This window comes from Oratosquilla oratoria, chromosome 26 (genome assembly GCF_046742065.1).
Source record: "Oratosquilla oratoria isolate Oo_2021 chromosome 26, ASM4674206v1, whole genome shotgun sequence".
Lineage (NCBI taxonomy): Eukaryota > Metazoa > Arthropoda > Malacostraca > Stomatopoda > Squillidae > Oratosquilla > Oratosquilla oratoria.
This window is the reverse complement of record NC_134802.1, coordinates 45,013,044-45,023,043: the sequence shown is the minus strand read 5'-3', so window position 1 is coordinate 45,023,043 and position 10,000 is coordinate 45,013,044.

Sequence of the window (10,000 nt, the reverse complement as noted above, 5' to 3'; positions counted from 1 at the left end):
CAACTCTCCCCTGTGCGCTTGGGCTGTTGGGGCAGAAAACAAACAGTCACTGTTGGTAGGTGTGCGGGATTCGAACCTACAACTAAGCAAATGCGAGACCAGCACGTTTCCGACAATTCCAGCAAAGCATCATGGAAACAAATTGAACAAGACCGCATGGCTTATGGTTGTAAAGAAACTGTTTTCTGTATCTGTGATTAAACCCCTGGAATAGCTTAAACGATTGTACAGTATAGCCCAAGCTAAAATTATACAAGAATACAAGGCAAAATATGATGGAAACAAAAATTGTATTTTATGACTGTTGGTCATTTTCTATATATATACTAACAGTTAAGTACTAGTAAATATGATTAGATACACACACAGACACACACACACTGGTACCAATTGGGCAAAACAATAGTGTGTACAAACACCATACATGAATTTAAGAACAAACTAGAAGTTGCGACATACAAAGACAGGTCACCACGAGCATAGTTCCCCTACCAGTATAATCCAACTAGGTAAATACAACTAAGTAAGCACACACACACACACATACTCTCACATACGCACGCACACACACACAAGCACACACACACAAACACACACACACACACACACACACACAAACACGCGCACACACACATACGTACACACACACACACGCACACACACACACGCACACACACACACGCACACACACACACGCACACACACAAACCAAACACACATACCTACCGCCCTCCCTCCCTTCGGTAAGGTACCGTGCAATCAAGCACTAAATCGAATACTTCGACTGATTGCGAAGCATCGACGAGGTGAGTGGTGGAGGAGGAAGAGGAGGAGGAGGCGGTGTCAGCAGCAGCAGCACAAAGTTGGACGAGAACAGGCTCAGCTGCAGAGCCTCGACAGCTGTAATAACAACAGCCATAGTTGACCTCGTGCATTGGGGTAAATAGTTGGAAATAATAATGAACAACCTAATTAAATGGGGAGCAATATAAACGGGCTCATTAATAGTTGCATATAAGGTGATGGTGACAGCTGTCGAAGCAGTTTGTGTTAACAGGAAAAGTAGCACCTTCAAAGACGATACAAGTAGTCGTAGTGAGAGGCGAAATAGTACGTACTAGTGATACTAGTGATGGTGGCTGTGGTGGTGGTGGTGGTTGTGGTGGTGATAATGGTGGTGGTGTTGGTGGTAGCGGTGGTGGCGGTGTTGTTGTTGTTGGTAGTGGTATCATTCCTTTCGTCATTAATGTTATCATTCTCGTCGTTTTTGTTGGTGGTGATGGTGGTGGTGGTGGTGATTGTGGTGATGGCGGTAATAGAGATGTTTGGTGATGGTGATGGTGAAGTCGGTAGAGTTAGTTGTGGTACAGACAACCCGTAGTAGTTTTAGTAGAAGTAGTAGAATCAAAACACCAAAACTAGTAGATGATCTACCAGTTGCATTCTACAAACAGGAACACTAGTAACACGTTTTCTATTTACCGATAGAACAAAGGCATCTGAATATGTGATAGTGCAACAATGGTAGATAATGATAAGGAAGACGGGGAATAAAAGGAAAAACATTGCGTGTGTATGTGTATGCAAAACAATGAAACATTTATAAAAAAAAACTCCTCAAAACAAAAAGAAAAAAATGCTCATTAAGCCAAAACAGGAGTAGTAGTCTGCAGATTGGATCCATCAGGAAGGGATTTCAAAAAGACAAAACGCCATTCATTTTAACTTGAGGTAGATCTATTAAAGATAGAAAGAATCGTAATGTCCACTTGGCAAAATTTACATAACAATCTGAAAAAAAAAAAAAAAAATATTCAATGATCTCTGAGAATTAGAGATTGATTCTCCTTCCACACTCGCTTAATTGTGTGTTCGAATCCTGCAATCCGCAGATATTGAGCATCTAGCAGCTTGTGTTTGGCAAGTCGTTATGGTAGACAGTATTGTGATTTTTTTTTTATTGCAACCGATATTTTTTTCAGAGAATTCAATTAGATTCTATGTTTGGCATACTGAATGCATTTCTTTTCATAAATTGTTTCTTTTTTTAAGCCGGTCAGTTAACATATACTTTATCAAAGAAAGTCTTTGGCATATTAAAAAGAATAGTAATTTATCAGCAACGTACAACCATAATTAAAAAGTACCACTTTCAACCATACAAACATCGAGAGTCGAAATCTTCTGATGCCATTTTAGTGAAAATTCATTCTAGTGTAGGTCAATTTATACGGAACAAAAAAATAAATAAATGAAAAAAAAAATCACATTTACTTGATTAAGTTCTTTCCAACAATGGTTAGTTTAGTCATTTTATTATGGCTAACACCTGAAGATTTTATTAAGCTCTGGAAATACTCTCTCGATAAGGAAAACTTAATTCCAGGAGAAAGTCCTGACCTGACCTACCTGACCTGACCTGATATTAACTGACCTGATTTGACTTGATTGTACAGATGAGCAGAAACTAGAAGTCCTCCGTAAGATCTTTGGCTAGTTAATCAATATGAAAATATTGTTTGCATTTATGTATTTTATTTGTTATTTACATTATTATAGTTTTTATTTATTATTTCATTATTATGATTTTTTTCGCATCCGACCTAGATATGGACCAAAAGGTCTCCTGTCGGCATGCTCCGCCTTTGTAATCCTTTATCTACGTCGTTGTATAAACATTACTTGTTCGACCTGTATCGTTAGCAGTATTTTGGAAATCTTGCCCAATGTTTGTCAATAATTATTCTAACCTAACCGAACCTAACCTAACCTAACCTAAAATAACCTAATCTAACCTAACCTAACTTAGAATAACCTAACCTTCCTGACCTACCTGACATAAAATAGCTTAACCTAACTTAGCCTAATCTAATCTAACCTAAGCAAAGACCTCAGGAAACTTCGGAAATGATGGAGATGATGACGTCTTAGGCTCGTTTCACACGTATCGACTTTTTGCCGTGCGCCGTCCACGGCACGACGTCGTTCTCTCAAATAATCATGGGTGTTTATGGAAACTTTCATGTGTCACGACCACGTGTGAAAGCCTCCATAGTCACCCATGGTTACTTCAGAGCACGACGTCGTGCCGTGGACGGCGCACGGCGAAAAGTCGATACGTGTGAAAGAAGTTTATATTTACCTCTCCGCACCTAATAGCGGTTCCTTACCAGGTGGACTCGAGTTCGATTCCAAACGGCCATAGATGACAGCCACCAGACATACATAAAAGATACTCGAGTAAGAACATCGTAGATCCTGTGTCCTAAAATATTTAGAACACATCTTATGACAAGTTCCAAATAACTAGAAGACGCTTCACACTGGGCAATTTATCGTCAACTGTTATGAGTTCATTTGCGTAGAAACGACTTCGGTAAAAATATTTTAATTTTTCAAACTCCAAATATCAAATTACCTTTGAGTCATATATCTAGAAGCTAAACTAGGAACTAGGAGAATCTAAACCAATACGAATGTTAGACACATTATTGAAATATTCTTAGGAAAGTATAAAATAATGTAGGCAAAGTCTTATTCTAGATTTTCAAATTCACGAAAATTGACGGTAATCTCCCCAGTGTGAAGCTGAAACACGAGGTAATATCTTTTACCTTTGTGTTCAGATAGTTTCTCCATGGGAAGGAAACGAACTCAAGGTGAAGCGAGATCGATTCCCAACGCTTGGTAGAGGCACACATGGCTTCCCCTATGGCTAAAACACATTTCCCTGAAAAAGCGTAGACTCAGGGATGACTTGATGAAGGTCTTCAAAAATTAGGGAAATGACATCAAAAGTGATTAAATTTTCACACTGAATACGAATCAGACGAGAAACAATGGCCTCAAGCTATCAAGAAGTAGATTTAATTTGGAAAGGAGTAGAAACAACTTCCGCCAAACGTGTAGTTAATGAATGGAATAAACTTCCTGTGGAGACAATTCAGTATAGTACGGCTCGAAGTTTTAAGATTCGTTTAAGTAAGCACCTAAGCAATATTCCGGTATGTCTACCAACTGTTTGGCTCACTTGTTTATTCATTTCTCCGTTTAACTTCAACTATGTCTTTTCAGCGTCCGACCTAGTTATGGACCAAAAGGTCTCCTGTCGATATGCTCTTCTTTTGTAATCCTTTTTAAACAACCCCCCTCCCCGTTCCACTATCTCTCCTCCCTAGTTATGGACCAAAATGTCTCCTGCTGTCGATATGCTCTTTGTTTGTAATCCTTTTTTAAACGACCGCCCTTCCTGTTCCACTATATCTCCTCCCTGGCCTAGTTATGGACCAAAAGGTCTCCCGTCGATATGCTCTTCGTTTGTAACCCTTTTTTAAACGACCGCCCTTCCTGTTGCACTACCTCTCCTCCCTAGTTATGGACCAAAAGGTCTCCTGTCGACATGCTCTTTGTTTATAATCCTTTTTTAAACGACCGCCCTTCCTGTTGCACTCTTTCTCCTCCCACGACGTGTCTATGTCATTTGCAGCCCTTGGTGAGAGTCTGGGCGTCTGTGTTTAGTATCACAAGAAGAGCAGCTGCCGAGGGGAGGACCCCTCCCTCTTTGGGGAAGGTACTAACGGAAATCGCGATACTTATTTGGTCATGAGATTAAAAGGGAGTAAAGAACGATGCTACTACTACTTCCCCCTGCTCCTCCTCCTACTGCTTCTGCTGTTCCCGCTGCCCCTGCTGGTAATGACCACCTGTCGCCTGTCGATGGGTCATTATTCACGAACTGAAAAGTACTGCATACAGAGGGTTTTTTAGGGCAGGAAATGATGAAGAGTGAGCGTTTGTGCACAACCATACTGTCCATTCGTCAGCCCAACTGATAAGTAAATCCATTGCATAAACGTCCAGGCAGATAAGAACACATAACTGCAGCACATACGATCACACATGTAACAGTTACACAAATGATTATAGGTTTAGTAGTTGTAAATAGTCTGCGTAGAAATAATTCAGTTACACTTCTTGCAAATAGATAAATAGATACTAACATATATAAGTATACGAATAGATAAATAGATAAAACAAGTAAACATAAATAAACAAGCAAGTAAATATACAAATAAACGTATAAATAGAATAGATAAATATGAGTACACAGACAAACAAATAAACAAGACAAGCGAGTCAATGAAAGGATAAATGAATGCATAAATAAACAGGCTCTCCACTGACGCAACTCTGACAAGAGCCGAGAGTTCGACTTCGATACAAATTCGATCTCGAACAGCGGGAGGGTTTGCTGTATACGGCCAAGTCCAAGGCCTCGGCTGTAAGCGTTCAGAGCCTCCATGTGTCGTTCCAGGATGTAAGCATCTCCGCTTGAAGTGAACACCTCAACAGTGACCTGGCCTGACCTGATCTAACCTGACTTGAGCTGACCTGCCATGAGCTTCCTGGCCTGACCTTTCTGAACTGACCTGATCTGAATTGACCTGACTTGACTTGATTTGATCTGACACCTGATTTGACCTGGCAAACCTGATTTTACATTACTTGACCTGACCCTAACTCTTGCTCCCACGGTAGATCGTAGATTTAATTCCGAAAGAAAAGGGGGACAAGAGGGAGGAGTTGGGGAGAGGGAGTATTATGTATATATGTATGTATATATTTATGCATGTATGAATGCATGTATACACGTGTGTATGTACGTGTGTGTGTGTGTGTGTGTGTGTGTGCGTGCGTGCGTGCGTGTGTGTACACATATACACATACATTAGGACGAGCGCCCCATCTCTGGACGCACATTACCCAATGAATCGACCCACAAGTCAGCCAACGAGGGGTGGTAATGGCCTGCTGGGTTATCGATGATAGCTGGTCTCACCCAAGGGTCCTCAGGGGCATTGAGGGACATGTCTTCAGGACCCTGAGGTTTCCTGCATGGAGACTAGACTCTATGACCCTGAATGTCAATAAAAACTTATTTTTTTTAGATAGGAGTACCTTACCTCCGTTATATATTCTAGAATGATATTAGGTGATGGAGTGACTAGGTTAAAAATAAATTCTATGATTGGTTGGTCATCATATTCATGCATATGTTCACTGCCAGATTTGCATTCGAGTAGACCGAGGTTAGTTTCTTGATAAATGCTCCGACTAAACTTTGTTCTTTCCAATTTTTTCTCCACTCTCAGCTTGTATCGTTTCTTTTTCTTGGTTAATATCTTTCCTATTTGTCTTGTTTGATTTCATTCAAATTTTCATCTATTCTGAATGCAAGACTTCAGCAAAATCACTATCTACTATTTCCATTTGTACCTTGGCATTGTCCACAGAAATGCTTACGTTGCTATCTGGCTATCCTGTTAGATAATTTATGTACATAAGGAACAAGACTAGCGCCAGCACTGATCCTTGAGGAACTCCACTAGCTACCTCCCTCCTCTTATGGAACTGTGCTTGTTACCTCCGTCCTCTCTAAGTGATTTGTCCAAATGAATCCTCTCATTTGACTTTCCTCCGAGAGGTTTCTCGTCCAGTCCAACACTTTGCCTCTAATTTCACCCTTTTTTGTCCAACTTCTCTTGTAGCATCTTGCGTGTTGCCTTATCCATTGCAATCATTAAGGCGAGATGTATGTGGCCCACACACACACACACGTTTCCTTGTATCAGTCGCCTTGTAGCTCTTACATAAAGACTTTACAAATTTCGGAAATTAGTTTTCTTTCCTGAACCCTGGCTGTCTAATCTTTTATTTTTTCCCCAATGGTCCAATACTTGTCTTTGATTTTCTTTCAATGCCTCGCATGTTAAGCTTATTAGCCATACTGTGTGTGTGTGTGTGTGTGTGTGTGTGTGTGTGTGTGTGTGTGTCTGGGTCTGGGTGGGTGTGGATGGATGTGGGTGGGGGTGAGTGGGGGTGGGGGTGAGTGGGGGTGTGAGTGTGGGTGGGTGGGTGGTTGTGGGTAGGCTGTTCACTTTAATATGCCTCCTCCCGTTTCTTGATGTTGATGGCTTAGAATTAAAGTGAATTGTGGTTGATAAATGTAAATCTGTTCACTAGGACCCATTCAGTGTTGTACATATATACAGTGTATATATATATATACATATGTATAGATATATATATATATATATATATATATATATACTTTCGTAAAGATCTATTCCTGTCTATAAATTGTAATTCAACTGTTCTTCATTTAGACAACATGGCCGGCGTTTTGAAACAGCCTAAGAACAAGACAACCCCTCCTGACCGAAGACAACCTCATGACAGGGCACAACCCACAGCCAAGTTCTTAATGTAAATCTCCCCTCCCAATGTTACACATATTGCAGGAAAATCCTATTTACACAATACCCTGAAAGGACTGTAAACCATATCCAGGACGACATAACACCAGTAGATCACCACACCTTCCTAAATAATAATAATAAAAAAATAAAACCATAAATGAAATAATGAATAAAGGGAGGGGCCCACATTAACAATGTCCTCCAGATCGTCCAACAGGATAGAAGCGCCAGTGGCGAACACTCCATAACAGCATCAACAATATTATTAACTGATGCCGGTCCATCGTCGTTGATTCTTAGCTTCATATTTTATTCTTCATTTCCACTATTCATGTACATATATATTATATATATGTATATATGTATGTATATGTATATATGTATATGTATTTACGTATGTATATGTATATATTATGTATATGTATATACGTATGTATATGTGTATACGTACGTATAATTCGACTACATAAAGATACAGAAAAAATCAAGATCGAGAAAGGAGTACGGCAAGGCGATACCATTTCACCCAATTTATTTACATCTTGTTTGGAAGAGATTTTCAGAAGGTTGAGTTGGGAAGAGAAAGGTTTGAAAATTAATGGCGAATATTTGAACCACCTAAGATTTGCGGATGACATTATTCTTATTTCAGAAAGAGCAGAAGACTTGCAAGATATGCTGAGCGATCTGAACAAAGAAAGTCTCAAAGTAGGTTTAAAAATGAATAAGAGTAAAACCAAAGTAATGTTCAACACGAAAGTTCAAAGTAAAGAAATTATAATCGATGGTGAGAATCTTGAAGAAGTTAAAGAGTATAATTATTTAGGGCAGATGGTGAAAATAACCAAAGGTCATGATAATGAAATAAAAAGACGTATTGTAATTGGGTGGAAAGTGTTTAGTAAGTAAAATGAAATCCTGAGAGACCTTCTACCTTTATGTTTAAAACGTAAAGTTTACAATCAATGCATTCTTCCAGCAATAATCTACGGATGTGAGACTTGGAAACGGACGAAGGCGATGGAAACAAAACTAAGGACTGCACAGAGGAGAATGGAGAGATCAATGATGGGAATAACACTGAGAGACCGAAAGAGAGCAAGTTGGGTGAGAGAGCAGACTAAAGTGAAAGATATTGTGGAGGCTGTAAAATAGAGGAAGTGGAATTGGGCAGTTAAGTTGGTGCGAAGGACTAATGAGCGATGGAGCTAATGTGTTACTGAGTGGACGTCGCGGGATAGGAAGCGTGAAAGAGGGAGACCAGACACAAGGTGGAGAGACGAGATTGAAAAGTTTGCAGAAGTAACGTGGCAGAGGCTGGCGCGGTTTTATGAATCATGGAATGCTATGAAGGAGGCCTTTGTTTAGCAGTGGACTCGGGATGGCTGATTTGATTGATTGATTGATTGATATGTATATGTGTATGTATATGTATATACATATGCATATTTAAAAATTATCTAAGGCAAATGAGAGAGAATTGGGTGGGGAATCTGAAGATCACCAAGTTGGTCACAACGTTAGGGCAATAAACTCTATTCTCAACACATCTTCGTTTGCCCTTCCCCCACCCAATTCTTTCGCATATGCATATGTGTATATATATATATATATATGTATATATATATATATATGTATATATATATATATATGTATATATATGTGTGTGTGTATATGTATATATATATGTGTGTATATATATATATATGTGTGTGTGTATATGTATATATAATATGTATATATATATGTATATATATATATATATATAATATATATATTGTGTATATGTATATATATATACAGTATATATGTGTATATATATATAATATATATATATAATATATGTATATATATATGTATATATATATATATATATATTTACACATATACATATCAACAATTAATTCTGTTCTTTAATTCATTTTCTCCAATTTCCCAGGTAGAGCAGATCCCACGTACCCACAGTAGCAAGATTATTTTTTTCTGTAGTCGCTCGTCCATAGCGGACAAATGCTTCTGCCCCTCCCTGAGACAGGAGCGCAGGGAGTGAGAGTGGGGATAGGGAGTGGGAGGGGGGGGGGAGGGGAGGACGGCCAAGAATCCGCGGATACATCACAGAAGGCCCGGTCCGTTTCGGTCCGCTGCGTACGGCAATCTGGCCGTGGACGACGCGGCGACGACTCGGCGCTGCGGCCCCGGGTTCGACGAGCCGAGCCCTCCGTCCCCCCACCAGTCCAGGCATTGGGGCGCACCCGTGTCAATGATTCACCACCTCGGCGGTCTTGGATAGCACGATGGACTCGGCAGCGACAGCTGGTGTATGTAAGGATGAACCTCTGTCATTTTTTTTTTTTTTTTTTTTTTAACGTCCCAAGGCTTTAAGGACGAACCTCTGTCAACTGATGTTTTGATATATATATATATATATATATATATATATATATATATATATATATATATATATATACATGTATATACATATATATATATATATATAAATATATTTGTACAACACTGAATGGGTCCCCGTGTTTAGAGATACATTTTAACAACCACAATGTACTTTAATTTCTTGATGCCTTAAAATTAAAGTGCATTGTGGTTGTTAAAATGTATACATATATATATATATATATATATTTATATATAAATATATATAAATATGTATATGTATATATATATATATATGTATATGTATATATATATATTTATATGTAAATATATATAAATATGTATATATG